Source organism: Papilio machaon, chromosome 1 (genome assembly GCF_912999745.1).
Source record: "Papilio machaon chromosome 1, ilPapMach1.1, whole genome shotgun sequence".
Classification (NCBI taxonomy): Eukaryota; Metazoa; Arthropoda; class Insecta; order Lepidoptera; family Papilionidae; genus Papilio; species Papilio machaon.
The window spans coordinates 4,337,608-4,355,832 of record NC_059986.1 but is presented as its reverse complement, the minus strand read 5'-3'; the positions used below and the strand labels follow the sequence as shown (position 1 = coordinate 4,355,832).

General features: G+C 31.2%; 1 long non-coding RNA gene across 1 annotated transcript; it reads right to left on the bottom strand.

The window, feature by feature from the left end:
• Window positions 1–107: 107 nt before the first annotated feature.
• LOC106714451 lies at window positions 108–17,414 on the bottom strand. The gene is made up of 3 exons (XR_001357175.2): window positions 17,274–17,414; window positions 710–766; window positions 108–174 (listed from the first exon to the last, which is right to left on the bottom strand). It is a non-coding gene; the product is annotated as an uncharacterized LOC106714451 (long non-coding RNA).
• Window positions 17,415–18,225: the final 811 nt, after the last annotated feature.

Below are 18,225 nucleotides of genomic sequence, written 5' to 3'. Positions count from 1 at the left end.
CACGCGCGCCGTGCGCTCGGGGCGGAGTAGGGCGGGGGCGCGGGCGCGGCTGGCGCCCACCAGCCGCAGCGCATCACGCTCCCCGCGGCGCACTCGCACTCAAGCACCGCCCCACGCTCTGCCCTACGCGCTGCCCGCTCATCCCGATATATGCTTCGCTCGTGCTCGCCACTGCTGCCATATCATATTGTTTACATATTGTATTTCTAACAAGATCCCGAAGCTCACGATGATCTATAAACTCGCTACTCATTCACATCTGTAAATATACGTGGGAAAAAAGTTACATTGAAGGAAAGAGCAACGAAATTGATGAGGAAAAAAATTTCATTCTGTAATTGGCTTATATGATGAAAACTCCATAGGTACACAATACAGAAGATAATAAATAGTCAATTCTGTAAGATCATTTCCAATGTAATTCTAAGTGCAAAAACATCGAAAAGTGGCCTTAAAGAAACATTGCGTTGGATTTTTTTCTAGTTAAGTCTCAAACATGGCTAGTATTAAAATTTATAGTTCGCTACCAATTACATACGAGATGATCAAAAGTACAATTTCCCAGCTAGCCATAATAAATAATAATCATACTGTAAACTTTAAACTCAACGAAACAATGCTTTCATATTACGGTTACTTAAAGTTGTTTTAATGCATGTTTCTCTATATCATTTACAATGCAAGTTTTGATATAATAATAAATACTTACCCGAATCATTTTCTTATTGTTTCAATTATTGTTTCTGTAGCCGTAGTAACCATAACTCTGAAACAAAATATATTAATATTAATACTTATTTTGGTTAAAGCAGTACTAAGTATGAACATTAATCCAAAAAAAAAAAGAAAGCCAACTTCATTAAAAAAACAATCTCAAACAAAATGCACTAAAAGTAAAAAAATAAAGTCTTGAAAACCCTCGACGGTAAGAATGTTCTCTTCTTTCTTGTAACATGTTGTATATTGCACTACAAGCACTATCTTTCGATTAAAATATTTTTTATCAAAATCGAAGCAATAGGGGCGGCGCTTCGCGGTAACACACATAAAAAAATACAGTCGAATTGATAACCTCCTTCTTTTTGAAGTCGTCTGAAATTTAATTTAGAACTCTAAATTAATTTGTAATTCAATATTCAAAGAGAAGAATGTGTTACCTCGGCTTCGGACAATGGACCGGCAGAAAATGTTTTTACCTAAACAGTCCCAGCTTTCGTATAATTTAATACAACACAAATACAATAACGCCGTCCCAATTTTAGCGAAAGCCTTGTTAATTTTTAAATAAACCACAAAGGTCATTTTGTCTATATTGTAAAGGCCGTTTGTGTAATGACATTAACAAAAAATAGCTAAGGCGTTTATAAATAAACTAATAAATAAACGGCTAAATCACTCACATATATTTGTTCGATTTCGGAGTTTATAAATTATCAATTTCATTATTAATATAATTAATAAATTAATAAAATGTAATAATGAAGTTAAATTTATTTTTCAGACATCCACTATCAAAATTTGATAATCATCATCAAGATAAGATAAGATCATCAAGATTTGATAAGCCGTTTCAGAGATAGATACCTTCAAACAAACATCCATCCGTCCATTCAAACATTCGCATTTATAATATTAGTAACATTGTTTTCTACGAGTGTAGGTGACTATAGGTCTATACATGTAGGTATTAGCAAAGGTTAATCGCTGCTAAATGTTTGGTTATTTCTTTTAATATTTACCTATTTATAAAGCATCGACTGATATGACAATATCAAGGACTCGCCAGAAAAATGCGAAACTTATAAAACTCCTAAAATTCATGGTCGTGATTGATGGCCGAGCTCCAGCCCCTCATTGAATTCCCTGAACGCTATCGAAAACGCCTACAAATATCAACGGAGCTATCGACATCAATTATAAAATACTAGCACCAAAAATAATGAAAAGGTTGTAAAGGTAACCTATTTGCACGACTAGGTAAAAATTATCTGTTTTTATTTTTGTATTATGTTTTCTTGAAGTTCAAAATATAACATTCGTTTGTTTATTGCATTGCTTGAAGCAAAAGAAAAAAAGTTTAACACTTAGTTTGGTTTTAAAACTGATTTGTAAAGAACGACATCTGTTAAATAATTATATATAAGTAATGTAAGCAAGACGTTTTCACCGCCATACTTCTTAACTCACTCCACACTTGTTGATCAAAAGATGACGCTTTGAAGTTGACTCGGTAATTAAGATGTTTCAGTTAAAATGAATTCACCGGTACTCTAACGACATCAAAATGCTAGCAGCGTGTCAACAGCAATTTACCGGTTATCTTTTTAAAGTTGCCAAGTTCTCCGCAATTTTCCGCTCTTGCAATAACCCACCGATTAAGTAAATCTCCACCGTGCACAGCACGTCACTTTGATCGATCGCCTGTCCGATCAATTATACCATTTGCTGCCTAACAACATGAAAATTTATGCAGTGTTTTACATTTTACAAAATGCCTTACTTTTACAGTCGACTAATATACCTCACTTTGATATATTGCGAGTAACTATCAAAATATAATAAAAATTTACACATGACTATTTTTAAAAAATCCCGAATAACTTAATATAAAATTCTATAAAGAACATATAAAGGTAATATTACTGGTGAAAAGACGTGACACGGAGAATAGCCAGTATACAAGTTTGCTAAGTAAATACGTTTTCATTGCTTACGTTAAAGCTTTTAGACTAATTCAATTATAGCGGTCTACTCTCTTGGCGAATATTGTTCTAATTGCATTGTACACTCAATTGTTATTTACAGCTTCTATAACACATAGTCTGTGGACAAGATATTGAATTGGAATCATTAGTACAATTAGTTAATACTCTACAGTTATTTAAACTCGGTATTTTAAGGACTAAGGAAAAAAAAGTTGAGTCGAGTTAGTGTGTAAATGTCATATGAATTATGTTCGTATTTGTGTTTGAACTTTTTCGAAATTAAAATGAAAATCACTACAACCTCTAACGTATGTATATTTCAAAATGTTAATTTTAAATCACTGTACTGTGTTCTTTAACGAGTAAAGGGCCAGCTTGTTCGTCGGGCGGTGCGCGGTGGTTACGGACAAGCGTTGAATTGGTTCCATCAATCACGACAGGGCCGTCCGCAGCAGGGCTTTAATGGGCAAGCGTTAATCTTCCATTTTCATTGTGCTTTTGCCTCAGAATATTCTATAGACGGATGATTTCTTAGAAATCGACATCCTATTTCAACGTCTTTGAGTTGCATTTGATGCTTCTACAAAAGATTTACTATTAGATTTAATAACAAGGATATTTAATAATTTATTCTGAAGACATCATTGAACACATGAGATGAGCAAACCTCAAAGTAGTGTGAAATGTATAAAAGATAAGGAAAATTTTTGGTATAACGCTTAAAAATTAAAAAAAAGAGAAAGTAAGTTATTAAATTAAAATTAAATATTATACGAAATTTCATATATTTTATCACGTTTATATAAAGAAAACAAAGAAATGAAGTTGAGGAACAAGAATAATTAAGCCAGGGCTACGATTTCGGCTGGGTCGCATTTGCATAGCAGTAAATTTCGTTAAAATTCAGAGCCCATCCCGGTTTCAGTTTAACTGTCGTTGTTGTCTTAATGGCCACCGCCGCGCTAAATCTCAACGGCTTTAGCGGCCCCGCAACATACAAATTGGTTACTCCTTGTCGTTAGCTTATCTCCTTACCTAATGTGCACACTTTACTTGAACATAGTTTGATTGTTTTCGGAACGAATTTTGATTAGACTTATTAAGATCACCGAGTTGTAATAAGTGGCTATTGACATTAATAAGGATTCAAAACTATTTCCGTAGAAACTTCAAATGCCAAGTGTGCTAGATTTATATTTGATTAACAGGACTATTAAGACAACTAAAATATTAGAGTGCTTATAGCTTATAGTTACAAATTTTATTTACTCTACAAAAAAACTCTCTCTCTCTCTCTCATAGTAAACTCGAAAAAATACTAGGAACATTTTTATATATAAATGTATTATTTATTTATTTTTTATGTATGAAGAAAGTCCCACAAAACTATAAAATTTTACTGCAGGATCAAAAAAAAATTGAAAACGTAACTTTAAGTTCTACATTTTATTTTACTTTTAAAACTATATAAATATAATCCCGACGACGAAACTTCAAAATGTGCGCGGACACTTACGAATTTCGTGGCCCTCCAAATGGCTTACTGAGTGGCGACTCAAGTTTACTCGTCCTAAGTAATGAGTCCACTTCCTGAATTATATTCATTTTATTACCACATTAACGTTTCGTAATCTGAATATACTGATAAATTTAATAAAATCAAGTGAATAATTATACTTTTGAAGCATTGACGGATTAGTGATCGTTTCCACGGTAATTCTATAGGTCGTATTACTACATACTACACAGACATATAAATCACTTAAATTACATCACACACTTAAAATCTGCATGACTAGGAGTGAATTACCGACCAAACGTACAGAGTATGCAAACTACGGTAATTCCTTAGGTTGTAAACAAGTTTGCACTTGTGGTAAACTTCATACTCGCAGATACACCAGTCAAACGTTTATTTGAGACGACAAACTTTGCAACACACGAAGTAACCAAATGTAACATAGGTTATTTTTATTCAGTATTAGGAAAGTTTGATGTATTGATAAAACTTAATCAACAGGAATAAAATATAATATGATATAATACGAAAAAAATACAAACGGAATATAATATAATATGTAAAATAAAACCTGTATGATACTATTGTTATTTTTCGTCTAATGCTCTAAAAATAACACTTATTATCAGATGCAATAACAGTCTATACCAAAGGAGAAAAACCATTGTATAATTCTAACCACTTTATGTTGTAATTTGGTCTAGATCCATTATTCAAACTCATATAAAGATTTATTACTACACATTGTCTACCCAGGTCTGTACGCAAATATCTTATTCAGACAAATAAAGGAAATAAATGTGAGAATACTCAATATCGATATATTATTTAATCAAACATTTTACAAAGAAACCAGAGAAAATCCCGAGACGCGCAACGCAATAAAATAGGAGATGAAAGAGTAAGCTCACAATACACATAAAACTAATTTGGTAAAGCCACTTTGAGCCGTACTGACCCTTGGAAGTTTACGCGTGAACACACAAACTAATATAACCTTGATTCTATGATATTCGTATGTATAACAGACATCCTTATTTTAATACTATTTCGTCTCACCGTCGGAATTTTTTCTCAATGTTATTTAAAATAAAATCGTTAATTTGACCACAATATCCACTAAATGTACCCTTTATTCATGAATATGACCTGATAAATAACCTGGAATCTAATGTTTTTTTTTGGAATTTTTCAAAGCAAAATCAAACTGTAACTGTATTACATACAATAACGAAAAAGTCGGATGTTATTTCAATAATATTAGGGAACAAATTTGTAATTCCTGTAGTTCAATTTGTGTCCTCTTAGAATTTCTAATTTCGCATAATACATAATTAATTGCCTGCTTATACCGTGTTTCAGAACGGCAAACAAAAATGTTTAATTAAATAAGAAATAGAAGGAGATTTCGCAAAGGGAAATAAGCTTAACTGTGTTATTGTTCAAACAATATTAGATTAAATATTAAATTAGGCGTTAACGAATCTGTTCTTAAAATTCATATGAAAATACATGCATTCCAGTAACTCTTAAATCTTTTATTAGAAAGCCATCTAAATGCGTTTAGAAGATTTCATTGAATATAGCTATATTATAATTTCGTTATAATATAACTCAGTTCTACGATCGATTAGAATGCTTTTCATATAAAATTTTAAGTTATGTAAGCATATTATTGGAGTGACGTAATTGAAACAATTAAAATTTTCAGCTAAATTATTACTGAGCTTTTTTTTAATAACTTCAAAGCTTATAAATATTCGTATAAGCAATTTCCTTACATACAGAAATTCGTTTATGTTCATTGGTTCTTAAATACAACATTGTGTTTTAACTTACGAGCTCATTAACTCTTGGTAAATTCATTTACTTGAAACTTTTTTCATATAAATACATTTTACCTTCCAATTATTTGCTACTTCTATTTTATTTAGGTAAAAATATTTACTTTGTTTTACACTTAACTTATGCCGTTTGGAGATAGAATTATAAAAAACACACTCCAAGCTCTAATATAGGGATCGTTCTATCCCAGATACATTTAAACATATACAGAAAAATCTATTTATCTTATTCTCCCAAGATGTAACAGATGTTGACCGGCCTCGTCGTGTCGTTTTTCAGTGTCGGTTTTTTCCTAATCATTAGGAAAATGTTATCTATCGATCTCTAAATAGGAGAAACACATTATTTTATTAAAATTTAATGCCGTGTTCATATTTTTCGAGAAAAATTAATTTTTTTTGGACGACGCGTTGTATAAACATTTAATTTTAATAATTATATTTGATTTTAGTTAACATTATATACTTTTAAAAAATGCTTTCAAATAAATCCAATTGCGTGTGAATAATAATATCCAACTGAGTACTTAACCGAGGCCATTATCCACATCGGAATGGTCACGCGTGATGGTTTTGATCGAGCCAGAATCATGCGAAATCGAACGAGCAAATGCTGCGCTGGCCGAGCACAATTTATCATTGTAACATTCAAAAAATCTATCGATTCGTACATGAAATGAAATTTTATTTTAAAACACCTATCGTGCAAAAACAATCAACTATAGACACGCGCGTACGGGAGTTGTTCCGCGAATAGGTAGGTTCGGATTTTTAGTATTTATTATAACTATAAATATTACTATACTTTGGATGTTACGAGTAAAAATGAACAGGGATAAACTAACAATTTCTAATAAAGATTAGAAGATTAAGAGTCTTCTAAAAGTAACTTATTTTGGAATAAGTTGCTGATTCATATTAAAACAAGTAAGTTACGCTAGTAACGCGACTTTGAAACTTCAAACTTTATTATGAATGAAATTTAATGTAACCCAAACGCGAATTTACTGAAATGTCATGAGATGTTTATTTTCGTTTGTTGAATGAGTTTGAATGGAGGTCTAAAAATAGTCGATTAGTCCTTTTCGAGTTCTCCCCGCAGTTCTTGCGACCGCCAAGACTCACAAGTTAGTAACCATGATATTTCTTTAATTTTATTTAAGTATTTATAAAATAAATAAAACTATCTATTTATGTAATAATATGAATTAGATTTATTTTGTATTTTACAGTGCGGTACTTAAAATGTGCCACGTAAGTGTTTTGTTAAACTAAATAACTTACGTAAACCGTTGATTTTATATTTAATATTTTTACCCAACGTTAAGAGGATCGTGATAGCTTAATCATTTTAAAAATACAAATTATGTTTAAGTAAACAACAACCCAAAAAGTACTTTGAAGTTTCTGATTTATAACACTCCTTTGTCTTTTAAGATTAGGAAACTTACTTAACTTAAAAGGTTACGTCAACAAATAATAAAAATTTAAGACAATGGAAATATATTCAACATTATTATTTATTCCTTTTTAAATGAAAATAAACTTTCATCGTTTGAAAATAAAATTTTTAAAGATTCAATGAAATACCATTCAATTTCCATCAATAGGCTTATTGCAATAAAATAAGTACTACAAAAGTTAAACAATATTCTTATACACCGCACACGATTTCTTCATGTTATAGTAGTGTTTGTTCTGTGTTTATATTTTTCAGACTTCATAAACGCACGGATTCAGTCAAGGTGTGCGTATCCGTGCATCTGGATACAAACATACGAATAAAATGTTTAAAAAAGTAATACTTATTACATAATGGTAGTTGAAGAACTAGGCATGAATATATTGAATTGTATTATTATCAGGCACAAAATTTACCCATAGTGATTTTCTTTGTTGTGCGGTTGACGTTTAGGTAAATTTGAATAAAACAGGAACGTTTAGTTGATAAAGATAGAAAGCCATATTTTACATGTATCTTTTTTGCTTCACCGGTATCCTTTTAAATAATTTTTTAACAACACAGTAACAAAAATTACTAAATCGATTCTTTTTTAATTGTCTCTGACATTTTCAACAAAGTTTGTTTAAATCACTTTTTTAATTTTCATCAAAGTTGAGCAAATAAATTTTACTCCACTGCTTTTTAAAACTACACGTATTTTCCATTTAAAGTTAAGGAGCACAAGATAATATTTAAATTAAGAGTCCTCGTTTTACAAATTATTTTATAAAGAGTTTGAATTTAAACTTTGAATTACAGTTCCTAATTACAGTTGTTTGTACTTTGTAAAAATACCATAGTCACTAAATATACTATTTCGGCATATGGTAAAGATTACGATAAGCTTTATGTTATCTTTATAATGTACTCTCAAAGTAATTGAAATGGCATGGAGTCAATAACATGTTTCTAACACACAACTCACCGTATTAAGATGTATTTTCAGATTATCTCGATTTGTTTTTTTTTTTTTGGCCGTGGCTTTGAATTTGAGGTAAAACAATATTTATTTCTTAAGAATGTAACATAAATCTCTCTCATGAGGAAATGAATATTAAAACAAAGGTATATTACGCATAATATAATGCTCCTTCTTCAACTCAAACATAATGAGATAAATCTTACGTTCTTTTACGATATTACGAAACTCGAAATAAAAATGTTTATGAAGTACGAGTACAATAATATTACAGTCGATGTTCTGATATTTTACCAATACATGATTTCAAAGTAATAATGTTTTTATTTTTTTAAATTCTATCTGCACTTTACTGTATACTCGTACATATTATCTTCGAAGTCGTTTTCCAACTAACGCCTTGGGCATGGATCTTTAAGTACGGACTTAAAGAAAGACTTATTAAATATATACCCAGAAATAAGTGTCTTAAAAATATTCTTATGATTTTTTCATTTTATAAATAAACAAGAATAAAATCAATGAAACTGAAGAGTTTGATGAACGTGAAATATCTTTCTTGAAAACATATTAAACAAGATTTCCTTGACGTCAAGATCGTTTCTTCGGAATTTTCCGATTTATCGACGTCTTTGTGAATACAAGAACGCTTTTCAGGACGCCGCAGTGGAATCTACTTTTAATGATCGGTCGATATGTCGCAAGCGTTATCCTCGGATACCAGACGATGAGCGAAGCAGATACCTGTTTAATAACTCTGATTTATTTTAGAGACTCAAAACATTCTCTTGGGATCAGAAAAGGAATACGACGGTACTCGCCTCAAAACGGAAATTATTATTAGTTAAAAACGAGGTCATCCGGGGATGACTAACAGTTATAGTTAGGTCAGGACTACAAATAAATAACATAAATATAATCATCCAAATCCAATCCATTAAATTACTGCATAATTAATCAAATCATACCCGAGCTGAGCTAATGAAAATGTTAACTTAAGTCGTAACCTAAGGACGTGACTATCAGTTTACAAAATTTGTGCACATGGAATAATGAATATGTAGATTTTAACCAATTAGTCATAGTCTTTAATCTATTTCTTGATAAGAACTAAATTAAAATACACATGTTTTACGTTAACTACGTTTGATATATACATAGCTGTTTTCAATATGTTTAATTATTTAATATTGTAAAAGTATCGTGGATAATGGAATAGTACATAAAACAATACGATTTACACGTTATACGCTTAAAGTAATTAAGACTGAATGACGACTTTCATTGATACTACCATATTAATTACCTTTGAACGCTGCGCTGTATGTTAATACTAAACATAAAACGTTATTAAAGAAAGTTATAATTACACAAAACCGGATTAAGTTTCGTTGTTTATTAAAATTTACACAATATTATCGGAATTCTTGGAAGGTACTTCTAAATCCCCTTTGGCTTTTTGTGTAATAAGTGAAATAAATTAATTAATTGACTTATCAGTCTTTAGCTTTTGCTCGCGAGTCCGTCCGCGAGGAATTAAAACAAAATTTAATTAATAAGTTAAAAACCTATGTGTTCTTCCAGACTGTGTTCTACGCCATATTTCATCCAGATCCATGCACCCGTCCTGGAGATACCTTCAAACAAACATTCATCCATCCATCCATCTTAACTTTCGCATTTTTAATATTAGCAAGTACAATACATAAAATGATTAACGTTCAATTTATTCAATTGACAAAGTAAGTAATTCGGTCTTTTTTAAATTGGTGGAAAAAATTAAAATTCCCTTTAAACATGACATGTCTTTTCTAAAGAACAATGAAGCAACTTGACTAAAGTAAGTCTTCTTTTTCTGCGTTGAAAGCCATAGGGTCTATCTAGTATTGCATCAATCATTCACGAATCCGTATCGAGAGGTCCGCTTGAGATTTTCCGTTCAAACCGTTCAATTAGAATACAAGCCTTTCAACACCGATTCGCCTCTAGTTAACAAATTCTAATGGCAAATACGTTTACAGAGTTCCTCACAATGTAGTATTATTAATTATATTGCATTTATACCATAGTAAAACTTGAATTTTAACTGTATTTTTCCTAATCACTAAGCTCTAATACATGTGAAAGTTGAGTAATTTACAAAAACTATTTCCTTATTTATTTCAAGAAATTAATACCCATAATTTAAGTATCTATATTGTTGCTAAAATCAGATATTATAAAAATTCACTTTGTATCTGAACATTGAGGGATACGCAACCATCAACAAATTGTGGAATTTTAAAGTTCAAAAATTATAATGTTGGTGTCCTAATTTTTTTTTTTTTGCGTATTATGGATTTAATATAAATTGGCCAGTCATTATTTTATTACGGTCATAAGTTGTACAAAATTGTCCGTAGTGACCCTAATAAATTTTTATGTTAGAGATTCCGATAAATCAATGTCATCATTTTCTGCCTTTATGTAACCTCATTCCTACAACTTTAGTCCTAAGTTTATCGTTTACTTTAAATATAAATTATATATTTTTCTTCTTAGACTTCTAAAATATAGAACCTGAACCTGATAAGAAATACCTAAATAAATAAAAAAAACACAAAAATTATACGTAGGCATTGAAAACGAAAACTTTTTCATTTTATTTTTCGTTGTCGTCGTATTAGGAAAATCCTCCTAAAGTTTCACCAATATCAGCTTTTTACTAACGGAAAGCGTCCGAAAAATATAATTTTTTATTCATATTACTAGTTGATAGATAAGCAGCTTATATCAGTAAATATTAACTTACCATTTAACTATGTTATATAAGTTACCCCTATAGCAGCGCCTTGAAGCGCTCGTGCCTTAGATCCATTACATGGTACGTTTGTTGGCTGTAATTAACTCACGACCCCCTCATCACTATCTAACGTCAACATCTTCAGAAGGCTTTTTCTTTTAAAACACCTTTCTAACAATCACAGTAACTACGAGTTTTAAGTAACTCTTCATGAATTTAAAATATAAGTAAGTTTTTCTATTATATCTACCTAAGACTTCAACAATACCTACACTAGAAAAACGCGTGAATTGACAGTAAAAAAATTAAGAAATATTTAAACAATTATTAAGATTATTTATTACCATTCTTATTCATGATTCTGTCTAAGTAAAAATGAAAAGGAACTTCCAAAGTCAGCTTCACAATCAGCACAAAGTAGCTTCACTCAAAAAAAATTAAAAAACAAATTAGACATATTTTTTTACCTACATAGATATTGTGCAGGTATGTAACATACTAATTACTGAATAGATAATATCTTTGTCGAGTCATTGAGCCTTACTTATTTCTAATGTAATAAGCATAATACCAGTTAAAATTAATCAAACCCGTTATCATAAATTATTTCAAAACATAAATGAGTGGTACATTTTTGATAAGGCGCTAATTGTGTTGAAATGAATCCATTAAAAGCGGTGACTTTGTGTAGGAGTTGAATTTGCATGACAAAATATTTAAAGTAGTTAAAGGCTTCTGTGAAGGTAAATTTGTAAAGTACTTTGAATAAACCCTTTACCGTTAATAAAGTTGATTAAATTTGTCACTAATGGTGTCCGGGTGCCAAGCGAATGAGTACATTGTTACATTATTCTGATGTTACTGAAGTTTCTTATATATTACACTTGTATGTAATTATTATTAATAGTCACGAGCAATAATATATTGCATTAATACACGTTTTTATATAATAATATTCACTTGTCAACTAAAAAACGAAATCTTTGCCACTCATTGAACTGTAATATGAACGGCTTTATTATTTTCTGGAACAAAACCTTGAATCCAAGGTCTTTAGAGCAATAAGATTCATATTGCAGAGCGAAGATATGTAATACTCAGCACAAACAGATTCATTATGATGTTCTAACCCTTAATGAGCACTAAGCGCTGGATACCGCAGGCCAACCGTTCATTAATTATCCGCTCGCATATCTCAAGATGGCTGCACGCTAATTCGTTACGCTAAACTAGTTAAATATAATGAGCATCAACATTAATCAAGGACAGTCTTGTTTGATCATTATTGATATAGATTAATAATGATCAAACAAAAATAGTAAATCGAAACAGGGAAATTCTAAGGTAAGTAAAAGAGGAAAAAACTAGTAATTAACTAAAATAGAAAACGGCTAAAACACTCACGTACATTTCCGACATCGGACAAAGATACGTGAGTCTTTTAGCCGTTTCCTATTTTAATTAATGGTAATGTCTCACGAAAGTTTAAATAATTTAAAAACTATTAATGAATTAAGAAAGTAAGATAGACAAGAATTGCATTTTAATAAAAGAAAAATCATACAGGTAAGTTAACTTTCTCCTTTTGGAATTCAGTGAAAAATATATAGAATGAGCTCTATTGAATAAAAGTAACACAATAATCAAATTCATTTCAAATATGAAAATAGCATAGTCATGGTCAGCCCCTGCCACTGGAATCAGGATATTGTTTAATAATTTTCATACATCTGAATATAAGAAAACATTGTGCGCGAAAGTGGTTGAAAGCGAATTATTTAATACTTTAAAGTTGGCATTTTTTGTTTGTTGGCTAATCGCTGTTCATTAACGTCATAATTTGTTATTATAAATTAACTAACTGCCTCTATCAAAGTAGAATACAGTAGCTACTAAACTTTTAAAAACTAACACCTCAAATTTTCAATTTAATTCAACGAATATATGTCAATAAATTTTTCTATAATATATTACATTATAATTTCATAGATTTCATAATAACCATTGATATAATCTGTAAATATATGAATCAAGTATGAATAAATTAAAACGAACAAACCGTAGCTAATCGTTGTAACCAGGACATGAAGTAAACAGGTCAGATGTAAAGTTCAAGAAGCAATCACCGAATACCCTGCCGGCGTGCATAATTTATGCGTTTCCATTAGGCACCTGTTGCTACTCTAGCTGTCAAAGCACGTCGTTGCTGTCTACACATGCATTTAAAATAACTTTCGGCAATACCTATTACATAACTGAAGATTATAATGTTATGAAAAAGATTAACTTGCAAACTTAAAACTTTTTCAAAATGATTTTTTTTTGTTTTATTAATTGCAACAACCAATAATACTATTCAATATTTATAAATTAAAAGGATAATTTTCTCTGACAAAGAATTTCACGTGAATAGTTAAAAAGATATAAAGGATTAAGTACATTCTCTATCTATCTTAATAGATCAAAGCAATTTGTATTCGTCCCTTTTTACTGGACCCTTAATGAAACCGCAGCCCTGGGCAAAGTCCACTTTGATAATTTGTGAAGAGCCGAAAACCATTTTAAACTATTCATTACAGAAATTAGATTTGAATAATACACATTTTTTGTACAGCAGTAGTTTATATGTTCATATAATTTTTATTTATGCGCACTTCTATATCATTATGGTTATAAGGGAATTAGATGAGTATCTATGTAACTTACATAATAATATAATAATAATAACTTTTCTTCATCTAACGTATTTTTTTACAACGTATGCTAACAAAAGTGCAAGCGGCCACTTGAATTCGCCAAAACAGCGAAGTAACCGTTGCCATAGACATCTGCATTTCCAGATGCTTTGCCAAACTTTACAGAGGAGGATAAATAAATAAACAACGCACAAATAGAGGATATTTCCCCTCCTCTGCTAAATCCACCTTCCCTTCCCAACCTTTTCATATTACAGTAATAAACGCCGATTTAAAGTAAAACAAAATTTAACCGCCATGTCCAGAACGAAAAGTCAAATTAGTTATATGTAATTAATATTTAAACAGCGCCCAGAAACTTTTAGTAACTAAAAGTAACTGTATTGCAGAATTATCTCGCACTTTTCGTATAATTTATAAAGTTAGCCAATTATTTGCGTGCGGTGGCAGCGCAACGAATGTGAACAAACAGACTAGATACGTGATCAGAATATTTACACGAATAACTTTTAGGTTCGGAGAAAGAAACGAGAAAACCTATTTCCTTTATAATATAAGAGTAATGGTATTTGTTATTGTTTTACCCTGAACAAAAAATAGTCCAAAACGCTAATATTATTTTGACTTACAAAAGACTAAATTGTATAAAGTATTGAAATATGTTTTCGCTGTTACATTTAGTGAGATAACTACATTTTATAATTAATGGAACTGTTCAATGTTTAGTCACTGCAGAATGTAAAATGAATAAAGTTACAATGTCAATGTTTATTTTAAATTCAATTTACATTATTTATGTTTAGGGTTCAAAGATATCAATCCCTCATTCATCATTTATCCACAAACGGTGACCGAATGAGTTGCAGTACACTGATGTAGTCGTGAATTCTTTCCATCCATTTATTTTGGCAATTCACTCTTTAGCACCTTCTTACAGTCCGCTACACGGCCTGAATAAAATAACAGAACGAAAACCCATGAGCGAAGATTCAATGCTAAAACAAGTGGCCTGAATACTGATAAAGCTTTATTACCAATAACGAGCTTATCCGAATCCCATTTAGCCTTCACATTTTATAAATTGCTAAAGCATTCAAAGGAAATGGATTCGTTAAATGTTGCATATTTATCTAAAACATACGTTAATATGCATGTTATAAAACTGCATTTTATTTTGCCTTTATGTTTGTAACTACAATGTCAAATATACAAAAATATTGAATGTTTAATTCTAATGTTGATTTATTATCTTCAAAATAAGAACTAAATTTAGAAAAGCAAAAATTTTCTAAAAAAAAATAAACAAAGATTACGCGAGGCTAGTAAAATCTCAAGATAAGGCATGCGATATACGACTTACTTTCACACGAAATTAAATTTACCGCCTCATGAGTCGATTTATTTGGGGGTAATGTTCTGGGTTTCGTTTGCAGATAAGAGCCTTGATATGTATACCTACATCGACGCTTCCACTGATGAAAAGTTCAAGCTCCCTCGGGCGTTCTCTCTTTTATTTCTCAAAGTTGTAAAAAGTAATGAGATATTTTATCTCTGAGGCTGGTTTTTCCATTGTACGAAGTTTGCTTAAGAAATCGTAGGTCTTCCTCCGAAATCGTAAGATTTCAATCTACGATTACATTAGAATATTGTACGGTGAAATTTTATTGCCGTCATCAAAGTCCGGGCCATTTGTTGAACACGAAAAGAAATTGTGGGTGATTTTTAACCTCTTAGGCTAAATTAACATTTTCTTCATTTAAATATGGTAGGTAGATCATATCAAGACTTTTTTATTGAAATTTTACAAAACCAAGATATACCTCAAAACCTAACTAACCTGATAATTTCAAACTCGCAAATGTATTCTCCATTATGTCAGTAAACAATTATCTATATCTGTTATGGATAATACGAAAATATTATAATTTCAACAGCAGAATAGAGAATTAATATGTTATGTAAATCGCATCGTCATTCTAAATCTAGACGATCTAGACGATCGATGACGATCTTTATCAATATGTTAAGCTCATATTTAAGTACATAGATATCTTACATTATATCCCCAAGACTTTGTTAGATTTTATGTAAATAACAATTTCAAATTTGGCAAAGTTTTTTATAATTGTATGTAAACGAAAAACTCAGCCAGTAGAAAGCAAAAAATATTCCTAGACATTTCAAAGGAAAACTTCACATCAAAAAAGTTTTAGAACTTTAAACAGACATTTTGAGTTCCACTTACAACGTCAAATACCCCAAAGAAATCGGTATATGTATTCATGTATATTTTTATTTATTTATTTAAAAGCTTAAAATGTAACTCATATCCTTAATTTATATACTTAAATTTTTTACTTGTAATAAAATAAGCAAAGTCTAACTTTTTATCAAAAACTCCAAAGTCATAAAATAAATTATTGTACGAAATCCATAAATAAAAGTGAAAAATGTGCAACCCCTGAGGCTTTGCGATTCGACGCCCGCCACAGGCTATCATTTCATTCCGACATAGGACACGAACATAAATTTTATACATATCCTAATATATGTTTTTCTCACCCAAGTGACTGAAGCTAATATTATACATATATGTAGTGCAATTTTTATTTATTTGTAAGACATTTTCACATGTTTCACGAACACTTATAAAGCACACTTTATTGCTTTGAAATTTAAAGTAATTAATATTCTAATACTTCCACAATGGTTCATTTTCTTGCTTATTTCATTTTACTCTTTATATACCAATAAAAAAATCAAATGAAAATGAGGTTATCCCCATTTCAAAGCAAGTCATATAGTAATTATACATTTTAAATGAGAAGGTAAATGTCAGTCACTTCATTTCAAAACAGTCGTAGCATCGTAGCTCGTAGCATCGTAGCTCGTAACCCTGTAGCAACGTAGTTCTTAGCCCAGTAGCAATGTTCCCCGCAGTTGTTTTTATCGCATTTTTTGAGATCCTATTAAATCCAAATATCTCTAACAAGTATTTTAGGTGAAACATTTAAATAAAATAATTCAATAACTTGTCTCTAAGTAAGCTGCAGATTAGTTATGTTGCAAAAGTACTAAGATTCTACTTTTGTGTTTCTAATTATACAATAACATGAATATTTCTAAAGCTAAAAATTGTGAAGTTATCTAAAAATTAGATAGTAATATAACAAATAGGTATTAAAATCAAACTTAATGTGATTGAGGAAAAATACAAACATTCAACAAAAGAAAAAGACATCCATCGCTTACACATTCGCTAACTCTAAGATAACGCATCCATCCCCTGCCTCCCCACCCTTACCGTACGTCATAAATTTTATCACTTCGATGAGCGGACGCAGCAAAGGTCTCTTTTCGGTTTCACTATGTGCAGAATTACCGATCCGTAAACTCGTGAACAACGTTCCAACGGATCGTTTTTCAGTCACAGCTGTTATCACTACCAATATATTAACACTTAAATTTTATACTCAAAAATACCGCAACACACCTCATATTTTATACATTATTATCTGAAAATCCTTTTATTTTAAAATTTTAACTTAGAAAACCATTGAGTACCTAAAATTTGGTATAATTTCAACGTCTTTAAATTCATTCGGATTAATTAAAGAAAAGTTTATAGCACTGAACAATTCCGGTAGTTACTTTATAGTTTGTCGTGGTGTTGACGCGCGCTGCGTCTGAAATGTCAAACGATGCGGTGATCGGGATGTGTATGGAGATCGCGCAGTGAGCAGGCGCTCGGCTGACGGCCAGCTGCGGACTGCGCGGGCCGCGGCTGCTACGCTCGCGAGGCCGCCGGCGCCCCGCGTGTCCCAGCGCCCCCGCCCCGCCGCGCCCGCGCAAGCGCCCCGCCGAGATCGATACACCCCGCCCCAACCACTGACGCGCCCGAAGGGGGCGATTGGCCCACACACGCATTCGTCGCGACTCCAACTCTTAAAGCACGCTTGCTCGTCTTCAGTTTTTTATACTTCAGGAGAGATTGTAACTGAGAATAACACAAACAAGTAATTTCATTTTATAAAAATAATTATGCCGAGTGATTAATACAACAATAGTATAATATAAAGGTGATTATTTGATCATTATTATATTAATATGCTAACTAAGCCAGCTTCCAAAATATTGTCAATAATCCTGTAAAATTAACAATTTAAAAATAACTTGGTGGTATTGACAGCCACATTAACCTTCTTTTTTATGTTCCATTCCATTGACACCAATAAACTTGCTTTGTCACCGGGTCA